Here is a 12018-nt window from a genome sequence, read left to right on the forward strand (position 1 = left end):
CCCTATTTCATAAGCACCCAGATAACAAAAGACCGGATCAGGACATTTTACAGTTATTACAAATTAGCTTAGATAATAATGATTTCTTATTTAACAATAAACATTATCTGCAGACGATGGGTACGGCTATGGGCAAAAAGTTTGCCCCCGCATATGCCAACATTTACATGGCTGAGTGGGAGAGAGAAGCGCTGTCAAAGTGTCCACTGCAACCATCATTCTACTTCAGGTTTTTAGACGATATCATAGGGGCATGGCCACACGACATCAAACATTTCACGGAATTCATACACATACTTAACTCACACCATCCATCCATCACGGTGAAGTACATCATTGACCCACAACAGATTCACTTTCTGGACACTACAGTTTACTTTCACACAATAAACGCAACACACAAGACACTTCAGACACGAGTATATTTCAAACCCACAGACACACACGCACTATTACATAAACATAGCTATCACCCCAAGCACACATTTAAAGGTATCGTCAAATCACAGATCATCCGGTTTCATAGAATATCGTCTCACAAAGACGATTTACACATAGCCATTCAAACACTCTTTCACTCACTCAGACAAAGGGGATATTCCAAGAGGTTTCTGCGCACTATTAAAAATGACACTTTGGCAGCTCTCTCTCCCACTCGGCCCACACACACACCCAACACTACAAACAGCGATGCACACACAACCAACACACACACATCACACACACCTCAGACATTCCAAATACAAGCAACAGTACATACACAACCTGCAGCAGAGCCCCTCCCCCTCCTATCCCCCTTCCCCCCAAATCCTCTCCCTTACCCTACACCGGGTTTGCATCCTGTATCCTCCCCCAACCCCCCTCCTAACCCTAAACCTTCCCAGGGCCCTGCTACAGTACCCCACCCAACACCCCGCTACTATCCCATCTTTAATTCCACCCGTAGTCATAGTCACCAACCCCACCCTCCCCTTAACCCCACTCCTCCCCCTCCCAAAACTATACCCAGCCTGGTCCCCTACCCTAACCACAACCCCTCGGATCCCGCGCCTAACCCCAACCCTCCCCGCAACCCCACCCCCCTTCCTTTTAATTCCACGGGTAGACCCAACCTGACTTTTAACCCTAACCCCAACCTTCCCGACCCCACGCCCAACCTCAACTCCCCCTTTAACACCTCCGCGGACCCGCCCTTTAACCCCATCCCGGAAGCACACCCCCCCTTTAACCCTACCTTTCCTCCCACTTCCCCGGCTACCTCACACACAACCGGCACTGGCCCAGATCCACCTAAAATCATCATTCCCTTAGTCACGACATTCTCACATAGAACACGCCCACTGCAACATACATTCAAACACAATTTCACCACAGCTCAACACACATACCCCCCACTTAAACCATATAGGATCATCTCCGCATATAGAAAAAATAAAAGTCTTAAGGATATCCTCATACATACTAAATTCAGCAATATGCCCCCTCCAATAACCAAACCTCACACATTGCACTACAAAAACAGGAAATTTATTACAAACCCCCATAGCCACACATCGGCTCCAGTCCCGGACAGCCTCACCCTACAAACCTCCAATGTGGTTTACATCATCACCTGCACACTCTGCCATAAACACTACGTAGGAGAAACCGGAGCTTCAATAGACACTAGGCTGAAACAACACCTCAACAACATCTCACGGGCACACCTACAAACAACACTGGTCACACACTTCCAGGAGCACCCCGTCACTCACCTCATCATATCTGGGGTGGAGTCGGGGTCCGGGTGGTCCAGTGGACAGCGGAAGCATGCCGAAAGAAAATGGATCACACAGTTGAACACAATTACACCCCTGGGACTGAATGAGAAAACATAACATTCTTATTTTACACACAGGACCAGTTTAATTTAATAAATAAAGTGTATACATATTTTTTCATGGCAATTCTGTTGATGTATACTTCCTTCTGGTACTGACTACACAACACCCACACACACACACACACAGATCAGGTCCATACACAACACATACGTCTACACCCTCGCACAGAGGCCCAAATAAACACACACACATAGTTAACCTTTTTACTTATTCACATACAGCTTTACATAGACACATAGACTGACACACTAGAAAACAGTGCAACAACACTCACCCTGATCTCCATCTTCAGCACCATCCACTTATTCATCGCCACACAGCACCTGTAAAATACACCCACACATATTTACCTGCACACACATAGATCGACACATTAAAAAAGTAATTTCAACAACACTTACCTTGATCCTCAAATCCACAACACCATCCACTCATTCAGCGCCACACAGCACCTGTTTTTTTTTTAAAAAAACAAACATGATTCTACAACACATCCATTTGCATTCCTACCCTTTTCATTTCAATTTCAATTAGCTTAACAACACAGTAATAATAGGCCCGTGCTCTTTAAGACCATCCAGTTTTTCTTTTAACCCTACCCTAACCCAAACCTAACCCTAACCCTAACCCTAACCCTAACCCTAACCCTAACCTAACCCTACCCTAACCCTACCCTAACCCTACCCCTAACCCTAACCCTAACCCCAACCCCAACCCCAACCCCAACCCCAACCCCAACCCCAACCCTAACCCTAACCCTAACCCTAACCCTAACCCTAACCCTACATCCAGGGGACACTAGCCCCTAGGAAACAGAGGTCCAACCTGAGCAGGTCACGACCTCCAACAGGTAGCCAGGGGCATCCTGTGTTGGATCCCCTTGGGCAGTCCTCCGTTGCTCAGTTGAGTCCTCAAGACATCCCCATCCGTGGGAACAAATACTTACCTGGGGGGGAAGGGGGGATGACTCCAGGGTCCTCGAGACGGTCTACTGTGGTGGAAGTACACAATGTTAGACAGTCGGTAATAGGATCCATAACATCTACTACCAAGACTACTCCACTTACCTATAGGGAGGCCCTATTAACACCTAGGGAGAATGGGACGGTTTTGGAGGGGTCACCTTTAAACCCCATCTCTTTTGATCTCCGAATGGAGGATTCCTCCTCAGATGAAGAGGCTGCACAGGGTCCTCCATGGGGGGACACAGAGATGGAGGTTGAAGGGTCAAATCTGCATCCCCCGACTGTCAATGGTGCGGTGGCCTTTACCACAGATAGCATCACTTCTTCCCCAGTATCACAGGATCAGAATAACTGTCCTGGGCTGGCAGTGGTACGGCGGGATGGGACGACAAGGACGGTTGGGGATTCTACCCCCATCTTGCCCCCAACATCCCAACCCGATTCATCTAAGGGGTTTTCTGGGGCTTCTATTCCTTTCCTGTCCCCTGCCCCTAACCCCAACCCCACCCTTATTCCCTTTCCGTCCCCTGCCCCTAACCCCAACCCCACCCCCACCCCCATCCCTTTCCCTCCCCCTTCCATCCTTAAACCCAGTGCCTCTATGGGAACTGATGGGAGGCCTATCCTGGTCCAGACCCCTGGTCCTAACCTCAACCCTCCCCCCTCCATTCCTAACCCCAACCTTTCCCCTCCCCTCCCCCCCCCCTCCCCCAATTCCCCAGATCCCACTTACCTGAATCCGTGCTGCCAGCCGCCGTCCACGTCCACCCGTCGGAGGGAACCCGTTAGACATCCTAACAGGCGGAGAAAAATAAATGATTGGAACTTGGAGGTCTTAAAACCCGTAATAGTTGTAGGAGACTCTAATCTCTCCAAAATACCTACCTTTGAAGATGCTAACATCCAAGTAGACAGTTTTCCGGGAGCCAACTGTGAACATCTGAGAGGGGTAATAGCAAAGCTTACACCCCACCTGGAAACAGAGAAGGTGTTACTCTCGGTAGGCCTAGTCAACTGTCTTTCTGAACAGGAACCAGACACTGCACTGAAACAGCTTCAGGGACTATTACGGGTCTGCAAGAGGGTGTTCCCACATGCCACAGTGTATGTGGCGCAGATCCACTTTTCTGATCGGCTGAGTAAGAACCAGCAGAGCCTGTTGAGGAAATTAAACACAATAATTTTTGAAAGATGCCACTTCTTACCTGTTTTGGAAGAGCGTCACTTTCGGGTGATGCAACACGATCCAGTCCACTGGACACCTGAAACTGCCGATAGGATCTTTAATTTATGGAGGGACCATTTAAACTTTTAGAGGGAGAGGAGTGTGACAACACAACTCCCGTATCTAACATCATGAACCTCTCGAGGTCTTACAGACTCAGTGAGGTTGAGATGAGGGTGCTGGAATTGGGACTTACCTTCATCCCTACTCCAAAGCAGCCCGACCGCAGGGAACTACGCAGGGACCTCCACACCTATCACAGGAGATTGAAATTATTAGATCATTTCAAATATGAGAGCCACTTCCCTCACGTACCTTTCACTGATCCATCCAGTTGGGTACCACGGGAGGTGGCAGCTCCTGTTGAAACCCTTGTCCAAAAAGATCTGGAATGCTTGAAACGCTACAGACCAAAACCGGAAATAAATCATAATTTGAATACAGTAGAACTGCAAGCCATTAACACTCTGGCAAACAATCCAGCTATTGTCATCAAACCGGCAGACAAGGGCTCACTAATAGTAATAATGGATAGGACTCAATATCTTTTGGAGGCAGATAGACAACTTACCAACAGGAATCATTATGCGCCGCTGCTCCACTCTATGCAACCTGAAACACAAAACATGATTAAAAACATTCTATGTAAAATGTATCAGGAAAAAATAATAACATTAAAGCAAATGACCTACCTGTTGGGACCGGACGTCCCAAGACCGAGGCTGTTCTATCTGCTGCCGAAGATACATAAAGCCCTGGATAAGTGGACCGTCCCTGGTCAAATTCCTTGTGGTAGACCTATTGTTAGTGACTGTGGTTCGGAGTCATCAAACATCGCAGAATTTCTGGACTTTCACATAAACCCACTTTCACAAAGACATGCGTCCTTTGTTAAAGACACGTATGATTTTGTTGAGAAAGTTGGGAATATTTCAGTTTCTGCAGATGCCTTTCTATTTTCTATAGACATTAACTCTCTATATACCAACATAGACACGACTCTGGGCTTACAGTCAGTTCGAGCTGCTTTTAGTAAATTCCCTGTCTCTGGGCGGCCTGACGATTACATTTTAGAACTATTGGAAATAAGCCTCTCTCGTAATGATTTTGAGTTCAACAAAAAGCACTATTTGCAGATCCATGGCACGGCGATGGGCAAGAAATTTGCCCCAGCCTACGCCAACCTTTATATGTGTGGCTGGGAGGAATCAGCCTTTTTAAAGTGTGCTCACCTACCTTCGCTGTACTTTAGGTACCTGGATGACATCTTCGGCATCTGGGAAGGGGACATGGAGCAATTTTTAGTGTTTTTAGATATTTTGAACTCTCATCATCCCACAATTACAATTACACATAACATCCAAAAGGAAAAACTGGAGTTCTTAGACACACAGGTTTTCTTTATACCCGGTTTGGAAGCCAATAAAACTTTAGCTACAAAAGTCTTCTTTAAGGAGACCGATAGACATGCCTTGCTTCACAAACAGAGCTATCATCCTAAACATACCTACAGAGGACTAGTAAAATCACAGTTAATAAGATTCCATCGTATTTGTACTTACCTGAGTGATGTGGAGGAGGCGACATCCATCCTGTTTAAAGCCCTCAGGCCTCGGGGTTACTCTCGGCGGTTCCTGAGGGAAATAAAACAGGAAGTAAGAACAATATTCGAAGTGAATGGAAGGTATGTGGTGGAGAGGGAAGCTAAAGAAATGATACCTGTGGTGACAACATACTCACAACCTTTGGGACGTTTGGGTGGTCAATTGAGGCTTCATTTCCAACAGGCCCAGGCAGACTTGGGAGACTTGGGGCGTTTTAAACTAATTTCTGCATATAGGAGAAACAAGAATCTCAAGGATAGACTGGTGCATTCCAACCTAAATGGAAAACCGGCGGTATCTCCCGAGGAAAATAATCACTTTAACTGGAATACCTATATTGGGAATAGGTATTCAGGTAGAGGGGTACCGATTAGGAACCAAATAGCTTTTGGGACTCCTAATACGGTCTATGCCATTAGGTGTGCGAGGTGCCAAAAACTATACATAGGGGAAACTAAACACGCCATGCAAACTCGCCTTACACAACATAAATACCAAGTCAGGAGAGGGAATGAAGATACGGTCCTATATAGACATTTTATAGCACATGGGGTTTTAAATATGAGAATTGAAGGACTGGAAAGCCAGAAGGATTGGTCCAGAGCTGTAAGACAAAAAGCAGAAAGAACATGGATACATTTATTGAAAACCATCGACCCGTTGGGTCTGAATGAAAAATATTAAAATGTATTACATGTCCCTTTGTGATATACAGTAAAGTAGAGGTAGGAGGATACAGTTCGACTCCGCCTGGAGAGTATCGGTAGCTCATACGGACCTTTTGGGATTCCCATATTGTCAAGTTTTCTTATATATATATGTTAAAATATATATTTCTTGTTGTAATATGATACTATGAATTTTGATTTATTATATTTGTGTGGATAGGCTTGGTTGCCCTGCAATATGGTTGAATCCCAACTCCAAATTACAGTTGCACTTATTAATTTTTACTGTAACAAATACTCAAAAATACTTACCGTGTGGAGCGAATTGATGACAAGCGGCCAATCACAGTTCTCGGTGAAAGGATGGATTCCTAGGGAGAAGAAAAACAGTTAAAACATTGTTTACAAAAATTATACATAATAATACCTAGAAGAACCAATAGTACTCACCTTAGAATAGATTGTGTAAAACCTACCTCAAGACTTACCTGAAAAACACCTTCAATTCTTCTTATATATTGATAGATTACAAATTTCCTGCTTTACTTTTTCTAAGGGAATAATAAAGCATAGCAATCAAGGACATTGTACTTGCGCCAGCGCAAACTCCCACCCAGTAATGGGTTGAGACCTTTCTGAAACCTAACCCAGCCAGAGCCTAGTACAAGTGCCTTCTGCTTTTGATCTATTATAAATTTTCCCATTCTTTAATTGTGTTGGTGAGTTACAGATGGGAGAAAGGTTGTTGGATGTTTTTGAGATCAGCAATGCTGCTAATTGGTCCTGCAACTGGGAGTGTGAATACCAATTAAGTCCTAATTGAATGAGTATCAATTGGACTCTAATTTAATGAGTTCCAATAGATGGTAAATTGAATAATTGGACCTTGATTGGGAGAGTGAGGGGAGGGTCCTGTTAGCCAATCAGAATCCACAGGAAGTGGACCAGCTCCCTCCCTCCAACTCCTTTTTAAACTTCCTGTTTGTCTCAGTCACACTTATCCTCTGAAGAAGCCTCAATGAGGCGAAATATCAGGAACTTCTCCTCTTTAAAATTTCTTATCTCTTAAACTTCTTAATCTTTTATTCTCTTGGGGGGCAAAAACTTTTTCATGCGGCTGTATTCAAAGTAAAATAACTTTACTTTGAACTTTTTTGGTCCCTTTTCTTAAAAAATATTTCTTTTGCACATTCTTGCACCAGGAGATACCACTGAGCCAATGGTGGATGGTCCTCTGTACCTGGCCAGAATCTTTGGTGGTTTTGGGTTTTTGTGTGTGTGTGAGTTGGAGTGTTCACGCACTGACGTGTTGGGCTCAGAGCCTTTGTGTTGATTTCAAAGCACAGTGTGCAGTGTCATAATCTGGCCAGAACGGGAGGGTTTTACCTACTTTGACCCAGATAGTCACTCCTGGAACAAGGGAGAAAGTCCTTTCCCTCCTCTTTTTTAAGTGGAAAGGTTCTCCAAAAAATGCTTTCTTAAAAGCAACTAAAGTTTTATATGTGCAAAAAATTAAAGGGACTTATAGGAATAGACCACATGAAATAAGATTCTATTGATTTCTTCAGTGTCTGTGCACTTATTCATTTTAAGACACTGGAAAATAATTTTAAAATTTGGTACCAGCCTGGATTTGGAGATCCCTATCGGGTGGTTTCCGGTTTATTCAGTGGGAAATGGAGTGGGGCCATAGGCAGATCCCCCCCACCCCAACTGGAAGGGGGGAAGCCTTAGGGAGAAGGGGTGGTAATGAGAGAATTAATAATCTCAACATTCCACTCTCCAAAAAATATTTCAAACTCCTACAGGCATTACACCACTCTGAAATTCTGGATCAATCAATTCTAACAGGATCTTGTCCTGTTGGGATGAAAAAACAGGTCAACAAATTGGCATCTTTCATCAAACCATCTTCACCCTCCTTGAATACCACTGAAAAAGTTAAACTTAACACTCAAAGGTGGTTGGAGGGGAACTTAGAGATCTTACGGGTTCATTATGATGAAGTGATGGGGGCAATTCTGGGGGACTTACCTGTACTGGACGAGAAGGCCCTGCAGGTGGCGGTGGGTTGGAGCAAGCTACGGTATAAACGTAAATTCACAAATACATCTGTGGACACATTGCGGACAATGCTAATAGCCCCAGGAGAAATATCATCTTCTCCAACCCCACCAAGCCTTGACAGTGGTTGCTTCCCACCTCTACCTGTTGCTGAGGGAGCTAGGGGACAGACCCCCTACATCCAGGGGACACTAGCCCCTAGGAAACAGAGGTCCAACCTGAGCAGGTCACGACCTCCAACAGGTAGCCAGGGGCATCCTGTGTTGGATCCCCTTGGGCAGTCCTCCGTTGCTCAGTTGAGTCCTCAAGACATCCCCATCCGTGGGAACAAATACTTACCTGGGGGGGAAGGGGGGATGACTCCAGGGTCCTCGAGACGGTCTACTGTGGTGGAAGTACACAATGTTAGACAGTCGGTAATAGGATCCATAACATCTACTACCAAGACTACTCCACTTACCTATAGGGAGGCCCTATTAACACCTAGGGAGAATGGGACGGTTTTGGAGGGGTCACCTTTAAACCCCATCTCTTTTGATCTCCGAATGGAGGATTCCTCCTCAGATGAAGAGGCTGCACAGGGTCCTCCATGGGGGGACACAGAGATGGAGGTTGAAGGGTCAAATCTGCATCCCCCGACTGTCAATGGTGCGGTGGCCTTTACCACAGATAGCATCACTTCTTCCCCAGTATCACAGGATCAGAATAACTGTCCTGGGCTGGCAGTGGTACGGCGGGATGGGACGACAAGGACGGTTGGGGATTCTACCCCCATCTTGCCCCCAACATCCCAACCCGATTCATCTAAGGGGTTTTCTGGGGCTTCTATTCCTTTCCTGTCCCCTGCCCCTAACCCCAACCCCACCCTTATTCCCTTTCCGTCCCCTGCCCCTAACCCCAACCCCACCCCCACCCCCATCCCTTTCCCTCCCCCTTCCATCCTTAAACCCAGTGCCTCTATGGGAACTGATGGGAGGCCTATCCTGGTCCAGACCCCTGGTCCTAACCTCAACCCTCCCCCCTCCATTCCTAACCCCAACCTTTCCCCTCCCCTCCCCCCCTCCCCCAATTCCCCAGATCCCACTTACCTGAATCCGTGCTGCCAGCCGCCGTCCACGTCCACCCGTCGGAGGGAACCCGTTAGACATCCTAACAGGCGGAGAAAAATAAATGATTGGAACTTGGAGGTCTTAAAACCCGTAATAGTTGTAGGAGACTCTAATCTCTCCAAAATACCTACCTTTGAAGATGCTAACATCCAAGTAGACAGTTTTCCGGGAGCCAACTGTGAACATCTGAGAGGGGTAATAGCAAAGCTTACACCCCACCTGGAAACAGAGAAGGTGTTACTCTCGGTAGGCCTAGTCAACTGTCTTTCTGAACAGGAACCAGACACTGCACTGAAACAGCTTCAGGGACTATTACGGGTCTGCAAGAGGGTGTTCCCACATGCCACAGTGTATGTGGCGCAGATCCACTTTTCTGATCGGCTGAGTAAGAACCAGCAGAGCCTGTTGAGGAAATTAAACACAATAATTTTTGAAAGATGCCACTTCTTACCTGTTTTGGAAGAGCGTCACTTTCGGGTGATGCAACACGATCCAGTCCACTGGACACCTGAAACTGCCGATAGGATCTTTAATTTATGGAGGGACCATTTAAACTTTTAGAGGGAGAGGAGTGTGACAACACAACTCCCGTATCTAACATCATGAACCTCTCGAGGTCTTACAGACTCAGTGAGGTTGAGATGAGGGTGCTGGAATTGGGACTTACCTTCATCCCTACTCCAAAGCAGCCCGACCGCAGGGAACTACGCAGGGACCTCCACACCTATCACAGGAGATTGAAATTATTAGATCATTTCAAATATGAGAGCCACTTCCCTCACGTACCTTTCACTGATCCATCCAGTTGGGTACCACGGGAGGTGGCAGCTCCTGTTGAAACCCTTGTCCAAAAAGATCTGGAATGCTTGAAACGCTACAGACCAAAACCGGAAATAAATCATAATTTGAATACAGTAGAACTGCAAGCCATTAACACTCTGGCAAACAATCCAGCTATTGTCATCAAACCGGCAGACAAGGGCTCACTAATAGTAATAATGGATAGGACTCAATATCTTTTGGAGGCAGATAGACAACTTACCAACAGGAATCATTATGCGCCGCTGCTCCACTCTATGCAACCTGAAACACAAAACATGATTAAAAACATTCTATGTAAAATGTATCAGGAAAAAATAATAACATTAAAGCAAATGACCTACCTGTTGGGACCGGACGTCCCAAGACCGAGGCTGTTCTATCTGCTGCCGAAGATACATAAAGCCCTGGATAAGTGGACCGTCCCTGGTCAAATTCCTTGTGGTAGACCTATTGTTAGTGACTGTGGTTCGGAGTCATCAAACATCGCAGAATTTCTGGACTTTCACATAAACCCACTTTCACAAAGACATGCGTCCTTTGTTAAAGACACGTATGATTTTGTTGAGAAAGTTGGGAATATTTCAGTTTCTGCAGATGCCTTTCTATTTTCTATAGACATTAACTCTCTATATACCAACATAGACACGACTCTGGGCTTACAGTCAGTTCGAGCTGCTTTTAGTAAATTCCCTGTCTCTGGGCGGCCTGACGATTACATTTTAGAACTATTGGAAATAAGCCTCTCTCGTAATGATTTTGAGTTCAACAAAAAGCACTATTTGCAGATCCATGGCACGGCGATGGGCAAGAAATTTGCCCCAGCCTACGCCAACCTTTATATGTGTGGCTGGGAGGAATCAGCCTTTTTAAAGTGTGCTCACCTACCTTCGCTGTACTTTAGGTACCTGGATGACATCTTCGGCATCTGGGAAGGGGACATGGAGCAATTTTTAGTGTTTTTAGATATTTTGAACTCTCATCATCCCACAATTACAATTACACATAACATCCAAAAGGAAAAACTGGAGTTCTTAGACACACAGGTTTTCTTTATACCCGGTTTGGAAGCCAATAAAACTTTAGCTACAAAAGTCTTCTTTAAGGAGACCGATAGACATGCCTTGCTTCACAAACAGAGCTATCATCCTAAACATACCTACAGAGGACTAGTAAAATCACAGTTAATAAGATTCCATCGTATTTGTACTTACCTGAGTGATGTGGAGGAGGCGACATCCATCCTGTTTAAAGCCCTCAGGCCTCGGGGTTACTCTCGGCGGTTCCTGAGGGAAATAAAACAGGAAGTAAGAACAATATTCGAAGTGAATGGAAGGTATGTGGTGGAGAGGGAAGCTAAAGAAATGATACCTGTGGTGACAACATACTCACAACCTTTGGGACGTTTGGGTGGTCAATTGAGGCTTCATTTCCAACAGGCCCAGGCAGACTTGGGAGACTTGGGGCGTTTTAAACTAATTTCTGCATATAGGAGAAACAAGAATCTCAAGGATAGACTGGTGCATTCCAACCTAAATGGAAAACCGGCGGTATCTCCCGAGGAAAATAATCACTTTAACTGGAATACCTATATTGGGAATAGGTATTCAGGTAGAGGGGTACCGATTAGGAACCAAATAGCTTTTGGGACTCCTAATACGGTCTATGCCATTAGGTGTGC

The 12018-nt window shown here is 45.5% G+C and overlaps 1 long non-coding RNA gene across 12 annotated transcripts; it reads right to left on the bottom strand.

The window, feature by feature from the left end:
• Window positions 1-2670: 2670 nt before the first annotated feature.
• LOC124487782 lies at window positions 2671-6917 on the bottom strand. Of its 12 annotated transcripts, none has more exons than XR_006958537.1 (10): window positions 6658-6917; window positions 5814-6281; window positions 5636-5707; window positions 4766-5349; window positions 4645-4685; window positions 4270-4476; window positions 4054-4116; window positions 3734-3821; window positions 3582-3642; window positions 2671-3075 (listed from the first exon to the last, which is right to left on the bottom strand). It is a non-coding gene; the product is annotated as an uncharacterized LOC124487782 (long non-coding RNA). The 12 variants fall into 12 exon arrangements; XR_006958538.1 differs by having other exon boundaries at window positions 4766-4807; window positions 5310-5349; window positions 5636-6281; XR_006958540.1 differs by having other exon boundaries at window positions 4766-4859; window positions 5310-5349; window positions 5636-6281.
• Window positions 6918-12018: the final 5101 nt, after the last annotated feature.

This window comes from Hypomesus transpacificus, unplaced genomic scaffold (genome assembly GCF_021917145.1).
Source record: "Hypomesus transpacificus isolate Combined female unplaced genomic scaffold, fHypTra1 scaffold_100, whole genome shotgun sequence".
NCBI classification, from domain to species: domain Eukaryota; kingdom Metazoa; phylum Chordata; class Actinopteri; order Osmeriformes; family Osmeridae; genus Hypomesus; species Hypomesus transpacificus.